General features: G+C 38.4%; 1 pseudogene; it reads left to right on the top strand.

Annotated features, from left to right (window-relative positions):
- The first annotated feature begins 33 nt into the window (after positions 1–33).
- LOC132977224 (dynein intermediate chain 2, ciliary-like) lies at positions 34–21,848 on the top strand (annotated as a pseudogene).
- Positions 21,849–27,747: the final 5,899 nt, after the last annotated feature.

Genomic DNA, 27,747 nt, shown 5'->3' with positions numbered 1-27,747 from the left:
TGATTAGACGTCCGGCCAATCACAGAGGAGATCATGTTGAAATGCGTAGTGGAGGAAATCCATCATTTGATTGTGAATATGTAATCGGAAGTTTTTACTTGTTTAATCATTGTTGTTTTTTTAATGCAGTAATTTTTTAAAATGTAAACCATAGTTCCCAGCGTCATTCCATAAGTGTTTTTTGTTTTTGTTTTTATAATAGTATACCCCCTTGACTTGAGCCCACAGATTTAAAAAAAAAACTATCCAATATATTTGAATAAGACTATAGGCTACTTTCTAATTGGTCAATTCATTCTACACATTGTTCGGGTCTACTTCTCCTTTCATATCTTAAAATGGCTAAAAAACGTAACAATTGTCTCATTTTCTCAAATTCTGATACAGTTAAAATCCAGATACATTTAATCAGTGACTCAGACCTGTTAGCTCATTGACTGTGCTCCGTGTGATTGTTATCTTGACTTTTTTGGACCTTTATTTGTGACGAGCGAGACAGCTGGTTGTCTTGGCAACCCATATACAGCAGCAGGGAGCTACTGAAGAGCTCCTTAATTTCTCAAATTTAAAGGTTAACTAAATCCCATATTTTCAGTTGAACTGCTCTACCCTGGAATTCCAATAGTTGAAAAAAGTGGTTTAAGGGTTTAGTTACTCTTTAAGAAAGCTGTCTTGAGGGAATTGGCACAGACTTTTCCACTGTTACCCAATTCCCTATTCCAACTTGAAGTGTTCATTATCATATTTTACTCAGTGTTTGCATCACTACCTCTTAAATTAGACTGAAATGTCAAACTGTGATGTAATGTGCTTTGCTTTATTAATGATATCTTTAGGAGCTGAAGGAGGAAATCACAAGGACACTGACTACAAACAACCCACATGCTCCCCAAAATATTGTCCGCTACAGCTTCAAGGTAAGAACATTTTATACAGGCTGATTACTTCACCTCACACTGTTTCATGAAAAGCTTCTAAACTAGTCCTAATGCTTTATTGTTCCAAAAGTTTGTTTCATACCATTAACTACTTGATTATCTTAGTTGTCATTTTTTCCTGACAATTATATACCAAAACTCACAGGGATCTCTGTTGTAATTCCTCAAATAAGTCTCCTTGTTATCCCTAGGAACGTTCGTACAAGCCTATTGTTGTAGATCAGATGGCTGTTCACTTTGAGATGGAGGGCAACCTCGTTTATCAAGACTCGGATGAAGCTCGAAGACTTGAGGGCCTCCCTGAGGGTAGTTACTTAAACATTTTCAAAGGTCACATTAACACTGCATTTAAAGTTAACATGTTATTCCCTACAGTAAAAACTGCACACAATAGTTTGTTGTCAAAGCAGGCCATGTTTTCTTCTCTGCTGTAGTACATACATGGTGCCACAAGGTGTCACTTTCAGCATATGCCATGAAAAACCAGCTGTGTCCGGAAATGTCACGAAAAAACAATCTGCTCATCAGTCAATTAATGATTTCATATTTGTTATTTTCCAGAGACTGTGAAAGCCAGTACTGAGGCACATCCTGATAAGGAGAAACCAGATACCCCAGTAAATATATGTTTTCTTTATTTAAATCAGAATGCTGGTTATGTTGAACGATATATATTCAATTCTTACAGATGCAAGCAGGGTCCTGTTAATTCACATTTTCTTACAAGAAAGTGACTTGAGCTAAAGCAATTCCCCGTGTTTGTTTTCCACAGGTTACACCTGTAGAAGATGGAGGGGAAGCAGAGAAAGCCGGAGACAAGAAGGAGCCAAAAGACTGTTTCAACTTCACATAAAGGGCTTCCCAGACCCTCAATAACCCACTGAGGGTAAGAATGAGAAGAATACATAGTCTCCTGTCAAAGACGCATCTTGTCTCATACCACATCAAACAACTTTAACAAAAAAGCTGAAATGTCTGAAGTTTAAATATTGATGGTTAGATGATAAGGTACATACTAATAATGATGTGTGTATATTCAAAGCCATATGCCCTTTAGTTTTTGACGTCAATTTAACTTTCCTGCAGGAAATAAGCTGCCAGACTGAACCTCCTCCACGCTGTACCTTCTCTGCCAACGCTAATCAGGTATAAGCTTTCTCTGACTTTTTCCAAACACAGTTGAGTATCACTGAATACTTGCACTCACAAGGACCAACTGTAATATCTCTACTCCCTTTGCAGTGGGAGATCTATGATGCATATGTGGAGGAGCTGCAGAAACAAGAAAAAAATAAAGAGAAGCAGAAAACCATCCAGTTAAAGGAAGATGGTGACAAAAGCAAGAAGAAGATGATGCTGACGGAAACTCAGGTAAATTGAGTACTCACTAACTTCTCTGTGTCATCTTTGGCAACTTTGGATTAGACAGAAAGAGAAGGTTGATTTTTGAGTTTCAAAGTAAAAAACATACATACATACATACAAGCAATGAATACAATTAAATTTGGTTTAGAAGCAATCCATTCAAAAGCAGCATATAATACATATACACAAACAAAGGTTATTCCTTTAGTAAAAGAAATTAAAAAAAAACTGTCAGAAAACATATCTTCTTAACTGCTTTAAGGTTACTGTATTTTCCATATGAAATGTTGTCATATGTCTGTTATAGAATGATGACATCAACAAATTGGGCAAGGTAGCCAAGATCATTGAACGAATGCTCCACCAGAATAGATTTGATGACATAGAACAAGGTAAATGCCAGTGAAAATAGCAAGACACAGTTCTAAATGTAAATCTCATTTTGGGAGGAAAAAATGCTTTTATTTCCTCCCTCATTTCCTCTTTTGTTCTTTCAGATTTCAAATACTTTGACGATCCATCTGATGAGTTTAGGGGCCAACAGGGGACTATTCTCCCTCTGTGGAAATTCCACTATGACGAAACCAAAAAACTGTCTGTCACTGCCCTCTGCTGGTAAGGTTGTTTAACAACTCAGCCAACATTCCCATGGATTAGAATAAAGTTCATTGTTATTCTGAGAGAAGAAACAGACTGCCACACTATCTTTTGTTTTAATGGTAAAGAGATTGACTTCGTACTTTACCTATCATTAGTTGTATTTCAAAGCTGTGCTGATTGATGCATCTCTCCTCAATAGGAATAAAAAATATCCAGATCTTTTTTCCGTGGGACTGGGATCATGTAAGTACATTAATAAAATGGATTCATCAGTAAGCTCTTTTGGTGAAATATCTGAGTTTTCCTCTGACCTTATTCAATCTGATGTTTGATTGTTAATATATGGGGAGCAAACTCTGTATTTGACCTTTTTGCCTTTTTTGCAATCTCCTTTCCCGACCACACAACTTCACCAAACAGGGGCGTGGCATGCTTGTCTTCTATTCATTGAAGAACTCTACCTTCCCAGAGTACATCTACCCCACCAGTTCCAGCGTCCTGTGTCTAGACATCCATGAGCAGCGTTCTTACCTGGTGGCAGTAGGCTTCTATGACAGCTGTGTGGCTGTCTATAACCTGAAAAGGGAGGGACAAGAGCCAGTGTATAAGAGCACAGCTAAGACTGGCAAGCACACAGACCCTGTCTAGCAGGTGAGCGTAAAGGACAAGGTAGAGGTGGTGAGCGTTCAGGGTGTGTGTCTTGTTTCACTTACTCTCTCAATGAACTTTTACTTTGTCTTGTTTTGTGAGTTTATATGAAAGTTTTGCTACTTTGAAAGCTATCACAAATCAGGTCATAAGAATTGGAAATAGACTAATGAACCTCAACTATGCTAAGCTTCGATAACTCCCTAACCTTAAAGAGAATTATGTGCTGGAATAAAAATAAACGTGTCCCATAATTGTGTCTAGTTCAAAGATTATTGTGTCTTTTTCCAAAATTATATTTTCTCACCTTTTTCCCCTGGTAGATTTATTCATTTGTATCTTTGTTCAGGTGTGCTGGCAAAATGATGACATGGAAAATAACCACAATTTCTATTCTGTGTCATCTGATGGCAGAGTTGAGTCCTGGACACTCATCAAGGTAATCAAAGATATTAAACGCATGTATTCCTGCTGTAACGTTTACACTTCTGTTGTAGTATTAGAGGCAATTTTCTCTTATTTATGTTAAAGTCCCCATGAAACGGAACTTTTCACTTATCCAACTGTGTCAGGACATATTTCCAACTGAACCAGGATAGAACCAATCACAAGATAGGAGGCTGGACATAACACTCTGATGAATGGTCTCAAAATAAGCAAACGCCCCTTAGTGCAGGATGAGAAATTTGAAAGGTTTTGCAGGTAGAGAAAATACAGTTATGTTGATGTTAAAATACACAGATATGGCCGTATTGACTTTAGGCAGATAAATAAACATTTAACTCAGGAATGCTGGATTAAAACTGGGGAAATGTATGTTTCAATTCATAAGGACTTTAACTCAAACGTGCATCTCATGTAATGCACCTTTCAAGATGGACTTTAGACACATTTGTTTGCAATGTACTAGTTTGTATGTCTATTTATATTTGCAATTGTTTGTATGGTTGTTGACGTTTTCCTGTGTTTACATTTATAAATTGAATGTATACTATATCAGTGACTTTACAAAGTGTGTTTGAATGCTTGCAGCACGAGCTGCGTTTTACCAACATTATCACACTGTCACTGAATGCTGAGGACAAGCCAAGCGCACAGCAGGCAAGCACAGGTAACACCGCTTTTTCTCACTGCATTGACAGAGTGTATAAAATATCGCTTATTAATGCAAAATAATCCACTTTATTAAGATCTGATTTCAGTTCACATTTGCCTCAGTGTGTAACATTATATGTATAATTTATGTTGTCTTGTCCTCTTTTAGCCTTCTCTTCTCTTCTAGCCTGTGGAACATCTATGGATTTCCATAAACAGATTGACTATCTCTTCCTCGTTGGCACAGAAGAGGGGAAAATACACAAGGTATGTTAAAGGGTTCTAATACGCAGAAGGTAATTTCTACACTTTCATCAGGCATGTTGTTCCTGTGACTTAGGCATTTCTATTTCAGTGGGAAAGCAGAACACATGAAAGTATTACTATTTCACAATAATATGATATAGAAGACAAATGATGAGACAATGATACACAATTAATTCTAGCACAATCATCTATATAGCAATGCTTTACAATTCTGTATGTGTTTTTAACTTTTTAAAACACAGTCCTTAAAAATGGCAGAAATCTTTTTGAAAAAATGAAATTGTAAGTATCTGAATGATTGAGTGTATTATAATCATCTTTTTTAAGTCTTGGTTGACAATGGTGTAAAAATCAATTCAAATAAGGGCCAGTGCCAACATTAGAGTATTGCAACATTCAAGGCTGAGAATGACTTTATCCCTAAATGATCATTCTTTCCATACTTAACCTAAGCAACATTAGGATCATCGTTTAGCCTAACACTGTCTCCCCCAATATATATCCTGTAAAAAGTATTCAAAGATATCCTGCTGAGCTTGATAGTGTGTGTTCAAGAAAGGGCACATGTGCTTATGCCTGTCCATGTGGCCTTCTTGGAGCACCTCAGGCTGACATTAAGGGTTTAATAGGTCTCCTTAAGCAGAGGCTTTCTCTGTCCACATCAGAATCAGACAGCTGGTCCTTTTTGGCTGGCCTCCCCCCTTCTCCATGCTTTTTCTTAAATGCTCTTGTTTCCAAAGGCAGAAAGACACAAATAAATCCTTATTTGTTTGCTGTGCCCCATTGTAGCAGTAATTTAATAACAAGAATGTTTTGAAACAGCTCACTGTCTGACACACATCATTGAAAGTAGCTTGTTTTTATTAGAGTAAACCAAGTGCTTGAGGCATGTCTATCTCTAATGGTCATAAGGAGGTAACAGTGTTGGGGAGTAAGATTATGGGAGTTGAGGATCATTCTTCCCTGATTGGCATGGAAGATCAAATAAAAACACTGATGTCAAGCACCCATTTAGACTGGTGCACACAATGATTTGAAGGCAATGATAAAGTGCATTTGAAGCCCCAGCAGGATAGATTCTATTTTTATCCACTGAACCCATGAGCCAACAAGTCTATACATACTGTTGCAAGAGGATGCAGAATTTTTTGGTGTTCCAAAATAATAAACTACAATACAGAAATAGCCATTTTAGATATTATAATTCATGATTATAGTTATTTTAATCTAAGAAGAAGATATTATTTATTAATCTTTCGAGGATAAATTAGATTTTACATTATGTTGTTGAGACATGCTACACATAAATAGGCTGAAGTACATCATCAATCAATCAAACTTTATTTATATAGCACCTTTCAGACAAATTAAATTGCAGTTCAAAGTGCTTAACAAGAGTGCAGAAAAGTTATTGACGAAAAGTAGTTTATAAAATCATTGATAAAATCATTGAGAGACCAATGCACACCAATAAGAATTAAAAATAAAATATATGTATAAAAATAAAATACAATAAAATACGACACATAAAAGCAACAAGATATTAAAATAAATACATAAGAGGAAAATATTTAAAATTGTAGTAGGATAAAAAAGACAATACAGTAATGTTAAGATTTGATTTGATATAAAACACTATATAAAAGCCAGACTGAATAAATGAGTTTTAAGACTGCGTTTAAAAATCTTGATATTCTGGGCTCCTCTCAGACCCTCAGGAAGGTTGTTCCACAGTCTCGGAGCGTAACAGCTGAAAGCAGCATCGCCAAAGGTTTTTGTCCTGCTCTGTGGAACAACTAAGAGAGAGGAACTGGAGGATCTGAGGGGCCGTACTGGTTCATAAACTAAAATCATATCTGATAGGTAGTCTGGTGCAAGGCCATGTAATGCTTTATAAACTAATAAAATCATTTTAAAATCAACACGAAAACTAACAGGCAGCCAGTGTAAAGATTTTAAAACAGGTATGATGTGTGCTCTCCTTCTGGTCTTTGTCAGTACTCGCGCGGCAGAGTTTTGTAGTAGCTGTAGCCGATTTGTTGTGTTTTTAGGAAGACCAGAAAGGAGAGAGTTACAATAGTCCAGCCTGCTAGTAATAAAAGCGTGCATTAGTCTCTCTGTTTGGCTCAGAGAGAGAAATGGCCTCACTTTGGCAATGTTTTTCAGGTGGTAAAATGCTGTTTTTGTGACACCCTTCACGTGGGCCTTAAAATTAAAATCTGAGTCAAAGATCACCCCAAGATTCCATGCTTCTTGACTTGGGTTGAGTCCTATTTTTTTTAGTTTGGGGGCCAGTTTCTCTCTCTGAGCCTTTGAACCGATGATTAAAACCTCTGTTTTGTCCTGGTTGAGCTGCAAAAAATTCTGTGACATCCAGGCTTTTATATCTAAAATACAATTAAAAAGTGAGTCAATTTGTCTGGTGTCATCAGGAGACACCGCCACATAGAGCTGAGTGTCATCAGCATAGCCGTGCCTCCTGATGACACCACCCAGGGGTAACATGTACAAATTAAAAAGTAGTGGTCCTAAAATTGATCCTTGTGGTACCCCACTGGAGACTGGATTGTTTGGTGCAGTCTTCTATCGATACAAAACATTTTCTGTCACACAAATACGAGGTGAACCAGTTAAAAACATTTCCATAAAGGCCTACATGCTCACTTAGTCTATCTAAAAGAATCTGGTGGTCAACAGTATCGAAAGCAGCACTGAGGTCGAGTAGTACCAGAACTGAAGGCTTGTTGTTGTCGAGGTTTTTTCTGATATCATTAACTACTTTTAGCAGGGCCGTCTCAGTGCTGTGGCATGCCCTAAAGCCAGATTGAAACATTTCTAATGTCGTGTTTGAGGTTAAAAAGGCTCAACTGATTAAAAACTAACTTCTCTAAAATTTTGCTTAAAAATGGCAGGTTTGAGATGGGTCTAAAATTACTAGGTGTTAAAATATCCAGGTTCCCTTTTTTTAAAAGAGGTTTAATTAAGGCAGTCTTAAAATCGGTAGGGATGACACCTAGCTGTAAGGAGTGATTTACTATGTCGAGGACATCTTCTGATACTGAATTAAAAATGGTTTTAAAAAGGGATGTTGGAATTGGGTCAAGGGAACACGTGGATGGCTTCATTTCTGTTACCACTGTACACACACATGCACAAACAGGATCCTGTGGACATGCACTAATGGAGAGATGTCAGAGCGAGGGGGCTGAATATGAAAGAGGCCCGAGCAGTTTGGATTCGATGCCTTGCTCACGGGCACCTTGGCAGAGCTCAGGTGCGGGAACTGGAACCTCTCCAGGATTCTGAGGTTTATTTTCAGTCGAAGAACATGGGCTTGTTGAAGAGTAATATTTACTTATTTTGGGTGAAAACAGGCAGTCTCTGGGCAATGGGGTGGTCCACCCAAATGTAACTTGTGGTTGCCAATAAGCAACTTTGTGTGGCTATCGGCTATCTCTCTGTAGTGAATGTCAAACCCTGACAGGGATTGCAATAGTTTTTCCATCATATTTTTAGCATTATTAGCTTTTGACCCAAAGAACAAACCCCAATAAAACGACCAACATCTATTTTAAACTTTTAGTTAGTATGGCCTGTGTTGCGCCACCTGAAGTCCGTGTCCAAATAACTTTTTACCTTTTACAACTTTTGAAACGATTTTGATTACATCATAGTGGCTTTGAGCCCGACAACAGGATTAAAGGTATAAGGCCATCAGGGAAGCAGCAGACTGATTTTCTACTTTATTTGATGGTTGCAGAAAAGATTTGTACGTGCTGTCTGAAAAGCAACACAAACACTTTTGAAAAATCACCTTACAGATATATGGGTAGACACAATGTGTGATGAAATTCATTCTGCCTGCCACCTCAAGGTCAAGGGCCATAGAAGCCCCGGGAGAGAAGCTATGAGCAATCTTCACCTTATAGCTGCAGGTCAACCATCAAACTGTCAGTGCTTAAGAGTGCAACAGCTGTCCCCACAAGCCAGCTAGATGTTTTATCCTGGATTGTCCACTTAACTTATCCCTTCAATCTACTTCTGCTGGCGTATTGGTGCTTTTTAAACCACTTCCTGTCAGTTGCAGGCAAACTAGAAATGTATATGGTAATTCAACAGTGAACCATAGGGGATAACAGTACTCTTTTGGGCATAATACTTTCAGCCATATTGACATTTAGCTTTCTTTAGTCAGCAACAGCTCAGAAAGACTTTTCTAGCAGCTTTAGATGTCAAAGTACACGTTAGAAATTCAACTCAAGTTATGTCTTATAGGTTCCATATATGATGTGTTTACTGGTCATGAAGACTTCTGCTCAGCTTGTTGAGATAGTGTAAAAGTATTGTTAATGACGCCTTGGAAGACAGGGCATAGTGACCACCAACAATAACATTTGAGATTACTGTGTCTAGATCTGATAAAGCTGAGTCAACTGGGCTGTTATCTGTTTGGGTAAAGACAAATTGGCAACTTGACAGAAATTGAGTTTTTCAAATATGAATATTAGTAATTCAAATGTTTATTATATAACTTGCATATATCAAAAATGTGCATTATGCAATTTAATTTATGAGAAAATAAACAGCACACAGAAATGATCCTGTGTTCTTAGTAGAGATATCAAACTTCTTCAATGTAGTGGGTAAAGTTACAGGTGCATCAATCACTGTTTTTTCACTAACTGAGTATTTCATACTAAATAATAATAAATAAATCCTTCGTGTATACCATTATTTTGTTCCAAATCAAGACACTGTCTTTTCTTTCCTAGTGCAAGACTTACTCAAGACAGTACCTGGAGACCTACGCTGCCCACGGCATGCCAGTGGACACTGTCAAATGGAATCACTTCCACCCAAACGTTTTCATCTCCTGCAGTTCAGACTGGACAGTCAAGATCTGGGATCACACCATCAAGTAAGACAAATTTAGAGAGTGAACGGGTGAATACTAAAAGTGAAACTCTACACACTGTATATGGTACCACAACTATGAAAGATTGTACACCTTTTAGTAGTTACTGTAGTCATTTACACTATTTACAGTAGTTCTCTTTTCCTTTATCATCAGATGTCATTTCCAGCACTGTGTAGTTTTTCACCTGAAAATGATTTTCATGAATCAAGATACACATACTGTACAGCAAATTCATGACAGAAATGTAGGAACATTTTGTGGCTTAAGGTAGCATGTTGATCTTATTATTGATGGGCGTCTCCAATGTACTTGTTGCTGTAGTAGACATCCAAACCAGTCAACTCGCTTGAAGAAGAGAGTGACACCTGTGTAGAAAAGAGTCCCAGTGAAGCTCTACAGTGCTGGGTAAATGAGGAAGGCTATGATTAGGAGGAGTTACAGAATAGCCAAACTAATTTGACTGTATTTATGTTATTTATTGTAGGAAACTTTGCTTTGGTCTGTGTTCAGGTGAATATATACATGAAGGCTCTAGATAATAATCATTCCTGTATTCTCTCATAATATTAAATTTGGTCCTTAGTCATTATTATCTTCCTATAATCATTATGGACCCAACATCATTTTCCTATCCGACAGTGCGTCCCACTTCTTGTCAGCAAAGGCAGTTTGACTGAATAATGATAGTAATCATCCACCCATTATGAGACAAGAATGATCAATTATATCCCCTACATACCAGACATAATGTTTCCCGGAGAGTTTGACAAGAAAACTTCCACAAACTTTACCAGACTGTGAGAAGTTAGTGAGAGCTACACTACACACGACTGCAAAATTCAATATTATAAACAGTTCTCATTGAGTTGAGGAGCTTGCAGTGATGGAAGAGACTTAATCAGGGTCGGCTCATCACACAAAAGTTTAGCTTGATAAGTTTGCTCCTCGGTCTCTGTGAAAGAGTCGCGCGTGATTTGTGAATCCTAAAGGCTCCGACTGTCCAGAATGTTCTGTGTCGCTCTGCTGTAAAACACTCTCTCTTGAAAGACTCTGGGCCAGATTTATTGTGCCTGATTTCTGACATTTGAATGTCCACCAGAGGGCATGTTATTTCTCACAAAGGCACAACAACGTGGAAGCACAGTCGAGAAACATGTGGCACAGAATAATGAAGGTTGTGGTTGATTGTACATACTGGTCTGTTTATTAAGTTCATGCTACTTGTGAAGGCCAGTTTTGCACATAAAGTAGTTACTACTGTGATATACTTATGCTAACTCAAACCTATGTTTAGAATATATAGTACATAAAAATAGTAAGATGTGTATCAGTCTTTTGTATAATAATAAATACACGGCAGGTTGTTGTACATGTGAACACATTGAATATTCATAAAATATCAATTCTGGTGCAAAGTGCTTCCTTGTATGTATGTAGATTTTTCCTTCAATGCAAACTTCAACCTACTGAAAAAGAAACCTTTGCTTACCCTGTCTCTCTGTCTCTTGTGCACGCACGCACGCACGCACGCACGCACGCACACACACACACACACACACACACACACACACACACTCAATCCTTTGAGTATTGTTATTCAAAGAAGACCTGTAAGTGTCTGGTTTCATATTTCTTTTCTTCACTTTGCGTCCGGTGGGGTTTCAAAAGTTAATAATGTGAGGAAACAGTGTGCAAGAGCCTTCTGTTTTATCTCCACCTGTTTTCTCTGCCAGGCTCTGGTGATGCTTTGTGCCTGGACAGATTGTAACAGATAACCTTAGATGGCAGTGTAAAGATTGTATCAGTCACTGTATTATTTATAATGAAGATAGATTTAGCAAACAGTCTTAGTTTTGCTGATGATTTGCAGTTGACTTTTATGCAAGATTATTATAATAAATTATTATATTAGATGTGTGTGTTCTGTTTTTAGCACTCCAATTTTCATCTTTGACCTGAAAGCAGCTGTTGGTGATGTAGCCTGGGCTCCATACTCCTCCACTGTATTTGCTGCTGTCACCACAGATGGAACAGTAAGTGTCCCTATAAACTTGTGTTTTACAGCCCACAGCTTCACTGAGGAGTTTTGCCCTTTCTGGCCTTCAAAATACATTGCTTCAATCTACAGTCTTTTTTTTTTTTGCCAGATTCAGTCAAAATGTTCCAACAGTGTCTAACAGTTATAGTTGAAGAAAGCAGATTAAGTACTTTTTCTCATGTGATAAAGAATGTAGCTGCTGGTAATGTAGCTGTTGTAATGGACACAAAAATACTAGCCAATATAACATCACAGCCAAGTGAGTGTAAAGCTGAATCAATGTCAAAAAGTCCAAAGAAAATCCAACACAGTCTCAACAAAAACGGAATATTACAATCTCTGTGAAGATGGGATTCATTGCAGGACTTGTAGGTTGTTGCATTAGACAATATTAGTTGAATGTGAATGTCGTTTTTTTCAAACCAAGAGGGAACATGTTCATATGGAGCTGTGTCAAAATATAATATCAAGTCATTTTCGTGGCTTTTTAGTGATGTCGGTTGATTTTCTCTGACCTTTATGCAAACCTATTGGATCTTTTTTTTTTTACAGTTCTCACCACCATATATCTGCATTGTACCTAAGCTAACATGAGATGCCTCTTACCTAACAGATCATTTAACATTACAAACATCTGCACTGTGTACCACCCGTCACCAACGCCATTATTATCCTCATAATATAGTTGTAGGTTAATCTGACTAGACCCACAGGGAAAAGCTAGAGATAAGTGAACAAGTGCCATTGGCAATTGAGTTTGTTCAAACACGCTTTCTTCTAACAAAGCCAGCCCTGCCAGTGGTTATTGATTGCAGCCAAAATTAATTACAGAGGATGCCACGTTGCTTATGTCCACATATTTTCTTAGAATGACTTCAAGCTGTCCCCATCTGTTTGACGCCGCACCAGGCTGTGCCATGCTATAAAAATCCAAAGTGTTATGTCTGGCACATTTCCTGTCCAGTGTGCCAAGGGAAGTCTAGTCAGAGTGACAAAGAGGAAATGAGCAATTTGAGAGACACCTTGTGTTATCGTGTGTGTTCTGTCCTCTCCAAAAGCAGGATTTAGTCACCACGGGAACAAAACATACTGTAGTATATCCATAATTATGCAAATCCTTTCACAACCAAATGTCAGTGTTGATTAGATATGGACCAGATGAAATGTGGTAATCACAACATTAAAAGAAAAACTGTTTAAATGTTACATGTTGTAATTAATCATTGGTAATGCATATGGCTGATGCTGAAAGCAAGAAAAACAACTTTGTTAGAAAGCATACTACCTCTGCGTCCTTTTTGTTACTTCGATAATTTACTCTCTGAAACTGGATCAAAGCAGTTTTCAGCAGCCATTAAAAAACCAATTAAAAGCTCATCAGTTGGCATACATTGCACAAGCACAATATCCTCTCCTTTCTGAGCAGCAGGAAATACAAGAATATTAAATTGGAGCCAATCAAGGTCAGTTTGTGTAGCCAATACTGAACTCAATATTTCATTCATCATTCCAGTGAGATTTACATGTTGTGCCCAGGTGAACTAGCCCCGACTTTGCAGATAGAAGAAAGGGAATCTAAAGTTTGGCAGGTTTTAGATAGTGGAAATGTCAGTTGTAAACTAAGCTGACTGAGTAAACAAGATCCTCTAAATAACTGTTCAGCTCCTTGACGTGTATTTACTGTTGATGACAACCTGCTGCTGCTGCCACGCTGACAAATGTCAGAGACACAGCCACCTACGTGTTTCTGTCTATGTGTTTGTGTGTGTACGTGCTTGTGTACACATGCTCATGAGAATAATTACTGGCCTGGCAGTTTAAGGTGTAAGAATGACATTGTGCAGTGCAGACAAATATCTCTACTTCCTCTCCATCCTTGCCTCTTCATCCGACCTGACTCTTCAGAGAAAAAAGTGTCAGGATGAAATAATGAGCGGCCCAGGCTTACCCCCCAGTGATTAGTCTCCAAATCTCTATTTGCTGTCAGTGCAGCTTCCTTTAACCTTCTCCAAATGGACTGCTATGTATTTCAGTTATTATACCTGCATCAGCTCGTGCTGGATATTAAGAACCCTATACATCATCAACCCAAAGATTTAACACTGCCTCACAAGTTGAACTCATTCTGTAGTCAAAATGAATAAGGAAAACAACATGCAGTATAATTCACGTTTGATAAATTACAGTCAAACATTTTCCTCAAGTTGTTGCTTAGAAAATAAAGGTTGTCAAATGTCACATTAGCTTCTACACAAAACACTGCAGTTAATGGGTGTTATGATGAGGGTTACAGAAGTCGCACACTGCTGGAATATGATGATCCGTTGTAAGTGATGAATGTGTTGCTGGTGCACATAGACAGTGTGAACCCTTGCAGCACAGGCATAGTCCCCATTCTGCTAAAAAGGAGTGGGCTGGGATTTGATTCATTTGTGGTCGACAGATTTTCTAAATACGCCAAGGCTCATAGAAGTATATATGTGATCTGGTCCCTTCTGGATAACAACACCTATGATTTTGTGTTTGGGCTTCCAGCACACAGAAAAACACATGCATATGCACAAACTGATAGGAATACACCCATCCTTGCACCAGATGGTCACGCTTGCATCCCTGCAGAGGCTTGTGCTCCATCATTCCCCTTCTCACATAAAAGACAACACCATACCAGGTATGAAAAGGCAGCTTCTTACAACAGATTGACTTTATCGCACAGGAGGCACGATATTACATCCATCAGCGTAAATATGGGGGTCGTCGACAAGATACATTTTTCTCTCTAAACCCTAATGCCAAACTTCTAAAATGTCAGTTCCAAAAGATGGTCAGCAGTGACAAAAACAAAATAAATCAAAAGCTTCATTCTTCTCTTTATGCTCACTTTTTTTCAGGTCCATGTTTTTGACCTCAACATCAACAAAGATGAGCCCCTCTGCCAGCAGGCGGTGATGGCCAAACATAGGCTGAGTCTCACTGAATCATACTCTATTACATATATATATTTGTAATTACTTCTTATATTTCATTTTATTCAAGTTCTTGCTATTTCACTTTATTTCCCTTGTTAACTGTTTTTTTCACCAATACACCAAGACAAATTCCTTGTATGTGTAAATATACTTGGAAATAAAAACGATTGTGATTGTGATTCTGAATTGCCCCCGTTGCACTTTCACTTCTAATAACTTGGGCTTACTCTTTCACTACACCTATTTAAAGTCTGTCTTTAATAATAAGATGAAAATGCCTTTCTAAACATAGCTGTTTATCCACTCCATGTTTTTTTCTCTAGCGTTTATGTCTCTGTAAATAGACTTTATTGCCACATACTGTTGACTGCTTTACAAATGAGGTATCAAGTCTTTATTTAATGTAAAGCACTTTGGAGATGTTAGTTTTCGCTGCCCTTGAATGGCCTTTTGTGTTCTCTCACCTTATACACATCTTATCTGTAAATAATCTTCATGCATGTCCGCCCTCTAGTTTTATTCATTACTGCCACTTGTTCCATGTCAATTGAAACAGATCTGGGGTCTCATTTATAACCGTTGCGTACACACAAAACGGGGTCTGAAACTGGCATACTCCTTTTCCCACGCAAAGTTTGTGATCTATAAAAACAAACCTGACGGTAAAATGTGCGCTCCGGTAAGCAAACTCTGACCCAGGCGTACGTACATTTTGGAGGCATGGGTAAATAATTCAAGTGTGGACATTAAGTCAGGTCATCTCTGACAGGATCATTAAGTCTATATATCCTCATAATTATTCACAGAGCAGACGGAGTTTCCCACAAAAAAATGTGGCCAACAATCAAACGTTTTTGTTCGTTGATCAAACTTTTGATTAATAATATCATACAGTGAGGGAGACTGCTGACTGAAGTGAGCACTCTGACAATATGAAGTCAGTGTGGGTCCCGTAAACGTGTAAACATTGTAGATATACCGATATGTCCATTTTATCCTTCACTTCATTCACATCCTCTTTCGTTTCTGGGTCAGAAAGTTTCGTTTCTTTGTCTAAACTTCCGGGATCCAGCGCTGGAAACCTTTGCTCTGCCCCCTCGTTTGTATGCATTTTCATTCACGAGCTGCTTTGCATTGACCGTTTATGGTTGATTGTGGGCGTGTAGAGGGCGGAACTTGGGACTAATCTACATGCGCACATTTCAAGGTGGATCGTGATTTATAAAGGGAACATTGCGTGCAGGTGTGCGTACGAACGGTTTTAGAAATCTGAATCATTTTGTGCGCATGCCATTTCTGGATTTTTGGCGCACGTACATTTTTAGTATGGATTCTACGCACTCTTTTATAAATGAGACGATTCATTCTTTGCAGAGTGCTGACCTCAAGCTAATGTTACCAAGGAACAATGCCCCCTTCCAAGCAACTCATTATCAGCAACATTAATCACCTGTGTTTCTTTCTGTTTCGCTCATGTCGACCAGATAACAAATAACCTTAGGGAAGTCGAGTGTTCTTGGAAATTGAATAAGCACGTTGGAGACATATTACTTGAAAGCAGAAGATAAATTGCTATTATTTGCAAGTTTTCACTGAAAATCAACCTGAAAATTAGGATTTAACAGAAACTACTGCCACCCTGGTTTTAAGGGTGCCGTATTTGTTTGCTCTTCCTGCTGTCAAACAGATAATATATAATGAGGGAACAATCTAGAAAAATATGTCCTATATACTCAAAGAAGGTTGTACTGTAGCTGAACAGTGAATCAAAATCCACTTAAGTCCATTCACAATTGATGAGTCACTGAAGACTCTGTTGCCACTGATGACACTGGTTAATGAGCTGCAGAGTCCACGGCGGTCCAGCTGAACACTGGAGGAAACCAAATGGCACACTGAGTCACAACACTTTAATCTGTGCCCATTTACTATCAGCCTTCTCAGCCTCTCCAGTTTCCCTTTGTGTTCTTCACAATGGTGCAAATAAACGAGACAAATTCTAATTAGTAGAGTCGTATGAATTTCTGCATGTATTTATTTGTAACGTGTTGTTCTGCATTATAAGTTGTATTGTTGCGCCTGGTAGCAACACAGTGAACGCACAGGGATTTTTCTTCTCCCACACTCATAAACAAGTTGTGCACGGGCGAGTACAGCATATACAGACATCCTGTGCCAGCTCATTAGAGACCTCAGAATGGAGCCCTTAAGCATACAATTTGGAAATAATTGCACAGTTCAGCACCACTGACAGTGCTTAGAGTGTTTAGAAACCCATTGTGGCAAATAAGCATGAGGTACAAACACCCACATCAGATATTATCAGTGATATGTCTTTTAATATTGTCACAGCAGCCCACTAAAAGCAGAACTATGGGTATTTTCTCTCATTGAAATATCCAAAACGATGGCAAAGAGGCCTAGCAGTCCAAATTGGAACAATTTAACATTTTCATTTTCAGCTAAATAAAAAGGAATTAAAAAGGTAGTCCAACTTCTTGACTCCTTTCTTGTCCTTTGGTTCTTTGTTTCTTATCCTTTTATTGATCGTTTGAAGCTTCCAAACAAAAGATTTCCCAAGTCTTTTATAACATACTCTAATCACTCTGTATTGTGCTGAACTGAGAAGTTATTTTCCAGTTATTTTCCCAGTGCACCTGAGGGCTACATTCACTAATGCTGTTGTGTCAGGAGTGTGAGCTGTTACCCTGCACACATCAAACATGGAGGGTCTGAGTTATAACAAGTAGCCATGTCTCATTTTACTCACCTGTGCCATACTTCAATTCTTTAGGTGTTATGATGTTGAGAAACAAGTACAATATAGTAAACATAATATATATTAAGTGTTTGTGCCCATTATGAAGATTTTTAGATACACACTCACATACCCTGTTGGTGTTGAACACAACACACTGCTCTGCTCAACTGTGATGGATGTGTTCATCTCGTCTGTTTTCATTTGCCTCATTCTCTGTTGCCCACTAGAAACAAGAGGCGGTTGCACTGTAAAAACAGTATTATGCAATATTTTCTGAGGGTCTATTAATCACTACAGTCTCCCAGAATACAACATTTGTCATAATAACATTACATTTGTATAAATGTGTGTCAGAAAAAAAGTTTATAACTTTGTATGTGCTAGACCTAACAACACTGGTTGTGTTTTCTATCTATGTGTGGAGTCTAAATAATAAATTGAAACACAAGTTGACATTTTGAGATTTAATGAATTTTCATGGCATTGATTAATTCTGAAGTTTGATTCATTTAAGAGCTTGTGATATGACCAGTCATCCTGTGTCTCGGCCGTGGTAGAAGTTTTATTGAGCCATTCATCATGGTGGAGATATTGTGCTGCATTGAGAGTTGACGCTCATCCGTTTAGGGAACACAGCTGTCTGGATCAGCTCCCTTACTGTCAGCTTCCTCAACTTCAAAACAGCTTCACCCTGACATAAAAATACATTTATATAAATATAATGTACAAGCTCCAAAGGTAGAGTTACATGACAGCTCTTATTTGTTGTGCTGGTGCTGAATCACTGTTTGTCACTGTGTCCCACTTTCATACAAATACACTTTGTACACAAAGTTCTAATGTTTAAAGTCAGGTTTTTATTGCCAGTTATTGATGAATGGAATTAACTTTAATTATTATACTACAGTTCAGTTAATGCAGTTAATCCTATTAATGATCAAAATTACAATTTAATGCTTTTGGATGTATGTTCTTATTGATTAGTGCATTGTGTTATAGACATTATCTATTAGCACCACAATCAATATTATTATTTTAGTATTCATGCTGGTCTTTTTATCTGTTATGTTGTATTTTTTTGAGTGTAAACATGTTAAACATGATTAACTTAAATCAGATAAGAGTGTATCTTTTCTTTCCTTGATGCCATGTGAGGTCATCAAAAACACAGTTTATTCTAATAACATAAATGACAGCTGTCAGTTTAGCTTCAGGGTCTTCAGATTGTGAATGCTGGCTCACTATTTCATGCACTGAAATAATAAGCCGCATTCATTCACAGTTATTATTGTTGGTTACAACTGTGCTTTGACTGCTCCAACATACATGTGACTGAAGATTTTAAGAACACTGTAAATGTCTTGATGCATCCCCTGAGAGGTCTTCTTAAGTTTAAGTTTACCAACTCACTACATTTTTCCAACCTGGAAATTTCTGGTCTTTATCAATGAACCATTAAACTTAACAATGCGTATCATTATGAGCAACCTGCCTCTCTGCAGACACAAGACACGTACATAGGATGTATCTCTGTGTTCCTGAATGAAAGTCCACATTGCATTGGTACAGTAACTCTTCAGTAATATCATTATGAAGTTTGTAACAGTCGCATGCTGAAGCTGTAATGTATGTAACCACTCAAATTTCCTAACAGGAAAACATGTGATTTCCTGTTAACGATAGTCCAAATCAATTGAGCGAAGTTAAATTATAAAAACAATTAAAAAATTGTATCAGGCTTCAAATTCAGTTTGATAAAAGCCTGTCATACATAATGAGTAAATGAGCTAACAGAAGTACAATCAACTCCTACAGCAGGATAATTTGCTGGTAATTAAAACATACCACAACATTTGGAAGTGTTCTGTAAATGTACTGATGTCACTGGGGACGTTTAGGAAGTAGCTTTTTGACATCAAAGTAGATTTCAAAATATGGCAACCAGAAATGTTCATATGAGAGTAATATAACCCTCAGCTAATAATGACCTTACTTACTATTACTACTGCTGTTCAGTTTAGCATGTGGTTTTCTGACTATCTGTGTGTGTGTGTGTGTGTGTGTGTGTGTGTGTGTGTGTGTGTGTGTGTGTGTGTGTGTGTGTGTGTGTGTGTGTGTGTGTGTGTGGGTAGATGAAGAAGGGCCAGGAGCAGCCTAAAGGTCCAGAAGTGGTCAAGATGGAGAAGCTCCTCAGTCTGATGAGGGAACCAGAGCAAAACACGGTTTAAATCCGCGACTGTGTCCTCCCTCCAGCACACAGCAACATGGTACAAACTTTTATTCTCATTCATAAAAAAAAAAAACAACACTCATTTGGCTCTGCATTAATAAAAAACATCAAAATAACAAGAAAACCATTTGTACATGTTTATTAAAGCATTTTCCTCTGATCCCTCTTTAATTATTTATAGTCAATTAATAATGCATTTACTTATACTGCAGTAGTGGATGCATATTAAACAGGCAACATTAGAATTCGTCTGACTTGACTGATCTTTTCTGCAGGGATTTATCAAATCCTTCTGAAATGTAATGTACAAGTTGACTAAGCTAAACTGTGACAGGGGAGAGTAACTGCGAGTGAACAGGGACATAAATAAGAGTAATAGATGGAGCTTTTAATGGCCACGTCCAGACGACTTATCTTGGCTGGCACACGTCGATCTGGGCACGCGTCCAGGGAGGATGCTGGAGCCTCTTAATATCCCATCTACAGGGAGAACTTTGCTTTGAGCCGTGGCGTTGTCCATCTTTAGTTCACCTTTTCTACCTTCCTCTGTCGTAATGAACTTGTCCTTCAGTAAAAGCACCACCCAGAGCTTTAATGTCCTGCTGGAAGCAAATACTGCCACAGTGTTCTGGAGCTTCCTGTCTGTGCATTAGACACTCCCTCTGCCCTTCATAGCTTTCTGCAGAAACATGCAGCAAGTGTAGTAAGAGAGGGCGGCTCAATCACAATCACATCATGTTTTTACAGGTTATTAGTAACAAATACATCGAGACTACAGTCACCTCATTAATACAGAGATAGAGAGCATACTGTAGAGTTGGTGAAAGACCTTTTTGTTTTGTTTATGTTGCACTTTTACAGAGTTGTTGCTGCATGTATCACATTATGGCTGGGTGGAAGTCTCGGGGTTAAAACAACAGCTGTATTATTCTTAACACCTTTGCATAATATTAATCATGTTACTATGTGAAAGCAAATTGCCTCCATGGGATTGAGAATTCCATGTTTACATCTATTTCAGTCATTATTTTACTAAAATGCCTTCCTTGAACTTCTTCTTTTCAAGTTTTTTTTCTACAAACTTGTTTCACCATAGCTTTGCATTCTTGTTTACTGGGACTATAATCGGAGAGAATTTCTTTTTTCTTTGTCCTTTCAGATAGTTTTCTCCTATTCCTTTCATTTGAAACTGTCTAAACTGACCGAATGCAACATTTCAAACACTTTTTCCAAACACTTTAGTTCTGAAGAATGATTACGAGATCCCAGCTTCTGGTAAATCTTTCTGATTATCTTAGTTTTTGTTCACAAAAAAAGAACAGTCTAATGTAAATTGGTGCAGTGTTGGTACAGTTTTCAGTGTGTGTCAGGGTGTTCTCTGATTCTAAACCATAGATGTTTTAGTCTGGGAGAGGAGGATGTTGCACTGTGCTTTGTAAATTGTCATTTTTGTGCAATTTTGGTGCCACAACTGGACATTTTCAAGTTTAACAGTTTCTTAAACACTCACATTTTCAAATGTTAACCATTTTCTTACTAGGCTCTTCAGTGTAACTGAGAAAAGAACCTAAAGTCTAGAAGGTTTTATAACGTTTAATAAACACATCGTTCACCTTTACTCTACAGCATGCCTTGTTGAGTCTGAGGTTGCACAAGAGTACACAGGTTAAATTCTAATGTATTGGTAAGTTGTGTTTGGAAGAAGGGTAAACATGGGTAAACATTTCAATCTGTAGTCAATAAGATAAACCCCTCTGCATGTGAGCGTCCTGTGATTCATTGCAGAGTGAGTGGGCCATCACCGGCCACAAGCAGATGTCGGTGCGAGGGTCGTGTTGAAGTGGACACAAATCTGAACTAAGCCTCTCTAGTCCTTATGTAACACCCTCAGAAAGAGCTGTGCCTCACACATCGCTGGTGTTTACAAGTGACAATGACACACACACACCGCAGCCCCTGATTTCAGCAATAGACTGGTTTTCTTTTCTTCTTTTTTTTTCAGGTGAGAGTCTGAAATAAGAGGATATTTTTAGAAAGCTCCAAAAACATACCAGCCGCCCTTTGTGTTCTGTACATTTCATTCTCTTTCTCTCTGTGTCTCCTGCATCCATCCTTGTGACTGTGTCCTTTTTCATCAGCATTCTTCCTTAGACTTCGTCAAAACAAGGACTATAGCTGTCAAGTGACGGCTGCTTAAAAATAGTTCTCTCACTCTTCAAGCTTGCTATTTTTATGAGCCACCGCCGTGTCTGCCCTCGGATCAGCAGCCGACTTTAGGAACTATAAGAGCAAGTCTGATATTACTCGCAGTCGGTCCCTCTGCTCCCTCAGTCCCCTGTGGAGGAGTGCATCGAGTTGCTACGTTTGACTCATCCTTCTGCAGTCAGGAGGTTAACAGGTACTTGTGCTCGTTCATGTGCTGGGTTCCTGCTTCACTTGGAGTCAGCACGGGCTGCCTCTCCGGGCTGGAGGGGACCCTGCAAGCTCGGAAGAGGATTAGACAGAGCAGAAGGATGAGGATGGCAACAAATGTGTTGCAGGCGATGGCCACCAATGCAGCTGTGGACAATCCTGTCATGTTTTTTTCTGATTCCATAATGTGCACTGGGCTGCAGTTTCCTATGTTGGTTTACTTAAATACTAGTTTTTAAGTTGGTTTCATTGTTTCCATCGTTCAGGGAATGAGCAGGACTGAACATCACCAGCATCCTGGTTTATATGGAGACGCTGGCATCCATATGACTGTGATTGTTCAAGTTGCCAGAAGTTGTGCAGAATATTCAGACAACAGCAGAAAAGTGAGCCTGCACATCTCACTGTGCATGAATATGTCCACCTCAAGGCCTTGTTTCTTTTTAGCACTCCATCTAACAGATGCGTATGCAGTATTTGCTGGCCGTGTTTATTTCAATGTAGTCTGCAGAAACAAACACCTGCCTACGACTCCAGTGAATTCCGATCAGTACCTGCAAGAGAGAAACACAAAGAGAACAATTAGAAACAAAATCAGAGTATGAGATGGGACAGGGGAGCAAACTTTGTATCTAATCAGTCATTGTATGATAACATATCTGTAGTCACAGATAGCAGCACCATGCATGTTCAGAATGGTAGTATCTTAGCTGGAGTAACCTGGCTTATTGCTTATTTTTGCTGTTTCTATTTCAAAGGAATATAGTCACCAAACTGAAAATGAGATTTTTGTACTTAGTTCTCTCAAGTAATAATCAATGGGTGATGTTTTTGGTTAGCCAGGCTTGATAAGCAACCACTCCAAAGTCATTAACCTGCTGTTATTAACTCTGACAGCCCTTGGTGTTCTGCTGAATTTTCTTTACAGTTAATTACTAATTAAATGTTTTCCAAGAGAGTACGATTACAGTAATTATTCTAATTAAATATTTTAAATTATTAAATCTTTGAAATGCGTTCACAACGTATTTTCCTTTCACAGTTGTTTTCAATTCATTTATAGAAAACTAGAACTAATTGAGCATCATTACACCTAGCATCCAGCAGCATCATTCCAGTTATAGCTGCACAAGAATTCATGGATCATTCACAGAGGATGGTGTCTGTTGTTCTGTTGAGATGTACTATTTTGTCACAATAAAATGCTACCATAACACAAATCTATAGCAGAGTCTCTACGGTTCCCTTATCAAATAACACTCCCAGTACATAATAACTATATCAAACCACTACTCACTCCACAAGCATTATCAGAGAATGGAAAGCCATTTTTGGTGTAATTTGAGATTTCAGTGAAAGCATAACTTGATAGACAAATATCCTATCACTAATGTTCCCAGTCCATAATCACTTCTAACACCACAACTCACTGTACTTTCACTGTAAGGGAAAAGGAAGCATGTTTGATCTCTTTAATAAAATCCTTTATTTATGATTTCAAGAGTGATCCTATCTCGATAGATTAATAACCCCATATCAAATAATGTTACATTTACTGCATAGAGCTGCTTGGTATCACATCTCAATAGGAAAGCACTATTTGTGAGAACACGGGGACCCCCTAAAAGATGAATCCAGCCATCTCCCCAGGTAAAGTTGAATTTGTTGCTTTTCCTTCCAGTGCATTGACTATAAAGCCATCTGATTCACAACAATCCACTGTGGTTAGCTTTTTGAAATTCTCACTTCTACCATAAGGCAGTCGAGAACACAAACATAATGCATGGGCTTCTTTTTCACACAAACAGCACTGCCAGTCACACCTTCTCTGAAAGATGCTGATCTTGACTCTCAACTCCATTACCACAGCTCTCAGCACACAATGATTGTAAAGAGAATAATATCAATGTCTATGGGTGTTACTCAAACCAATTCCGTTGACATTCACTGATCAGGTATGACAATTGATTCTTTTAAATCCCATTCTGTTTCCACCCGCACCACTGGTGCATTAAAAGCCTCATCTCCACCCACACTTGGCATTCCTTTTTCTTCCTGCGCGCACTGTCCCACTTTTCCTCACAGGTCTACATATTCTAAGTGCTCATCTTTCTTCATACCACTTCAAATTAACATACAGTACAGACAGCTCGTATGCTAATACGGACACACAATATCGCAAACTAGATTTAAAATTCACTCCCATTATGTCCCATTTGTTAAATTAGCATATCCATAAATTTACATTGGAATAACTCTCAATGTAAGTAGTAAACAATGAACTGGTACTACAGTGAGTCAACAGTGTTCACCTCAAGAGTACTTAGAGACTTTTGAATTTACAAAAACAATTATGATACTCATTGAGTTTTTATCAGGATATATTCTTGGCCATTGCAGACAAATATGACCATCTACGTTATAAAATATGAACTGAGAGGCGTCTTTACCCCATTAAGACACTAAAGCAGTTCAGCAGTTATGCCTTTAAACGTGTCACGTAGGGATCATTTCCTGTTAAACTCCGGCAGAAGAGCAACATTTTGTTTTATTGTCCATGAAATTCAACATAATTAGCAACATCATTTGGCGCTGATGATCATGTTCGTCAAGGTGTCAGTTTGCATTGAGCTTTCAGGAAGTCAAACTGTTGCAGGGCCAGAGGTGGGAGGTTTTATTTATAGAAATATGTTACAGGAATGATGGCCCCATTTTCTAATTCAAATCCAAATAAATTACAAATATCTATTGATATATTTGTGCTTAGCCCGTTAAAAATAAATGTGTTTGTGTAATGTGTCTTCTGCTAGTAGTATGCCTATTTGTAAAAGCAGTCTGTTAATAATAACATGAACAAACTTGTCTGTTTCTCCAGTATTTTAAACTCTGTGTAATAGAAGTACTTGTGTGTTCCCTACAGCCTGCACAGATGATGTCTGTGACTGTAGGTGATGTTCCTGTTTTGAATTCATGCAAATACGTTTTAAAGACTGAAATAAGCCAGCTGTACCTTCAAACTACTATACAGTTGACTATGATTTACCACATTTGCCTTTTGTCTGGCTGTATTATTTAACTCTATGTGGTTACTAGAAATTGGCATGTAAAGAAGCGCAACTCTTCATTTTTTAGTTACTTCTAAATTGAATGAACTTACTGTGCTACAGCATGTATCTTAGGAGACAATGAGCAAGAACATATTGTTTCCTGTTTGTGTTTGCCTGTGTTTCCTGCTACAGGGTCACACGAGGGGAAAAAACACTGCATTTAAAATTGCAGTGAGAATGCAGCAAAAACATTTGACGTACCACTTTGTCCACAGGGGTCCTCATGACACAAAATCTCACTGTCCCTTTAAATCTCAACTAACTGGATACTGAAACTTGAGATCTCTCCTCTCCTTCCAATGAGCCAGACTCAATACAGTTAAGGCCTTTTTAACTGCTCTTTCTGAAGGACACATTACATGCAGCACTTTGTCTTATGATTATGAAGGAGAGCTTCATGTAAGTTGAAACTGTTTTCAGTTGCATTGTAGATCATTGGCATCATGCTCCTAGTTCTAATTTAAAGTGGTAATAAGTAGCCACTTCCTTTGAGAAACAACTCTCCTCAGTAATGTGTTTTATTGCTTTATCAATTCTTCCTCTTCTCTACTGTAAGTCAATCTTTAATATATTCGTTGAATATCCTTCTGTTTGCACTTTGCAGCTTCACACAAATGGATCTACATGGAAGTGTCTGAAAATATCTGAAGCTCAAAGACCCTTCAAAAAGTCCTGCTTCAGTGAACTTCAAAACCATTAATCCTTAATCGTAAAGCCCTCTGCCCACAGAGTGTGACAGGTGGATTTGATAGAATCGCAGAGGATTTGATTTAGCTTTGGTGCTGCCATCACCCTCAGAGGAGACGTGACTCCGTGCTTTCACTCTCAAGTCGAGTTATTTTCATCACAAACAATTTAAAAGTTCTCCCAATCACAATCAGAGTTCTCCTTTAGGTCTCATGCTAAATGAGACATATTCTTGTCCTGTGGGGGAAATACATTGTTCACGTCCCTCTTAATGTTAACGTAAACACTCACCCAGATATTTAGAATTGGGAATTTTGTGTGCTGTCACATGCCAAAGGAAAGTATTAGATTTATACCATTTGCTCACTTACCTAGCAGACTTAGCCAGCAGTTTTTATTATGAATAAATATCCTTCAGATCATCCCAGTCATCCTTTCCTCCAGTCAACATGGATAGCAGTTTCTTCTTCATCTGTCTACAAGCCTCTTTCCCCTTCTCTTCTCTTCTCTTCTCCCAGTCTCCCCCTCTTCCTCTCCTCAATCTGCTCCAGTGCACCGTACAAGACGAGGGAGGACTGCACACTTGCTTGTGAGAGAGCTCTCAAATAAACACAGAGAGAGAAAGAGAGAGGGAGAGAGAGAGAGAGAGAGGAGGAGCTGTGCTGCTGGATGTCAGCAGTGATATCAAGCGTATAGAGGAGAGGGGAACAGGTTTGGATGTAATTACAAAGGGCTTCTGCTGCAGACCAGGGGGGTTGGTGGCTGGGATGGAGGGTGGTACAGAGAACAAGCTAAGCTGCTTCTAAGACAAAACAGACTTTCACATCTTCGCAGAGTATGGCATAATAGATCATTTCAGGTGTTCAACACTAGGGGTAGAGAGAAGCATGAGTTATGAGAGGAATTGTAGTCAGAAAGAAAAGAAGCTGTTTTCCTCAAAATGATACACAATTTGAACATCGTATCCCTGCTTGTCAAAGTCCTTGTTGTTTTTGAGTTGTTCTGTCATCCTGAAGCAGCTGCCAGCTCCGGCTCTCCTTCTGTTAATCTGATAATCATGTAGTATTTTTGTCTTAAGAGTGCCACATGAAGAGATAGTCATCTAAGGCAGTGGTTCTCAACTGGTCTATTCTAAAGACCAACAACAAATCAGATTTATTGAATCAAAATAGTGCAGTTTGGACATCAGATGGTACAAAAAACGTATGACAGAAGAAAGAGAAGGAATGAAACCAACATGTTTTAAGAGCGCTTCATGAGTTTTTACACATGAAAATGGCTCTGCGACCCACTTTTGGGTCCTGACCCACCAGTTGAGAACTACTAATCTAAGGCAGTGGTTCCCAAAGTGGGGAATCCCAAGTCACTGTTAGGAGGGTCGCAAGAATCCTTCCAAAAACATGTGAAAACGGAAAATTGTTTAAAATTGCAGATTTTACCGATCATTTTGAAAATACATACAAAAAAGTAGTTTCTTACAATAAATTACAAAAATAATATGATGTGGTTTGGGCTGTTGTGTTGTGTTCTAATATCAGGGTTTGGAAAGGCTGAATAGTGTGCGTGGCTGTACGCAATGTTAAATGTTTTAACCACCTCCGGGGACAATGGGGGTCCCCAGTCTCTAGCACCTTTATATTGGGGGTGACGGGCTGAAAAGTCTGGGAAGCCCTGATCTAAGGAGCATGTAATCATGTTATGTAGGTTTTAAA

This window comes from Labrus mixtus, chromosome 7 (assembly GCF_963584025.1).
Source record: "Labrus mixtus chromosome 7, fLabMix1.1, whole genome shotgun sequence".
NCBI classification, from domain to species: Eukaryota; Metazoa; Chordata; class Actinopteri; order Labriformes; family Labridae; genus Labrus; species Labrus mixtus.
Note: the sequence above shows the minus strand (reverse complement) of the source record. Positions and strands in the feature narration are given on the sequence as shown.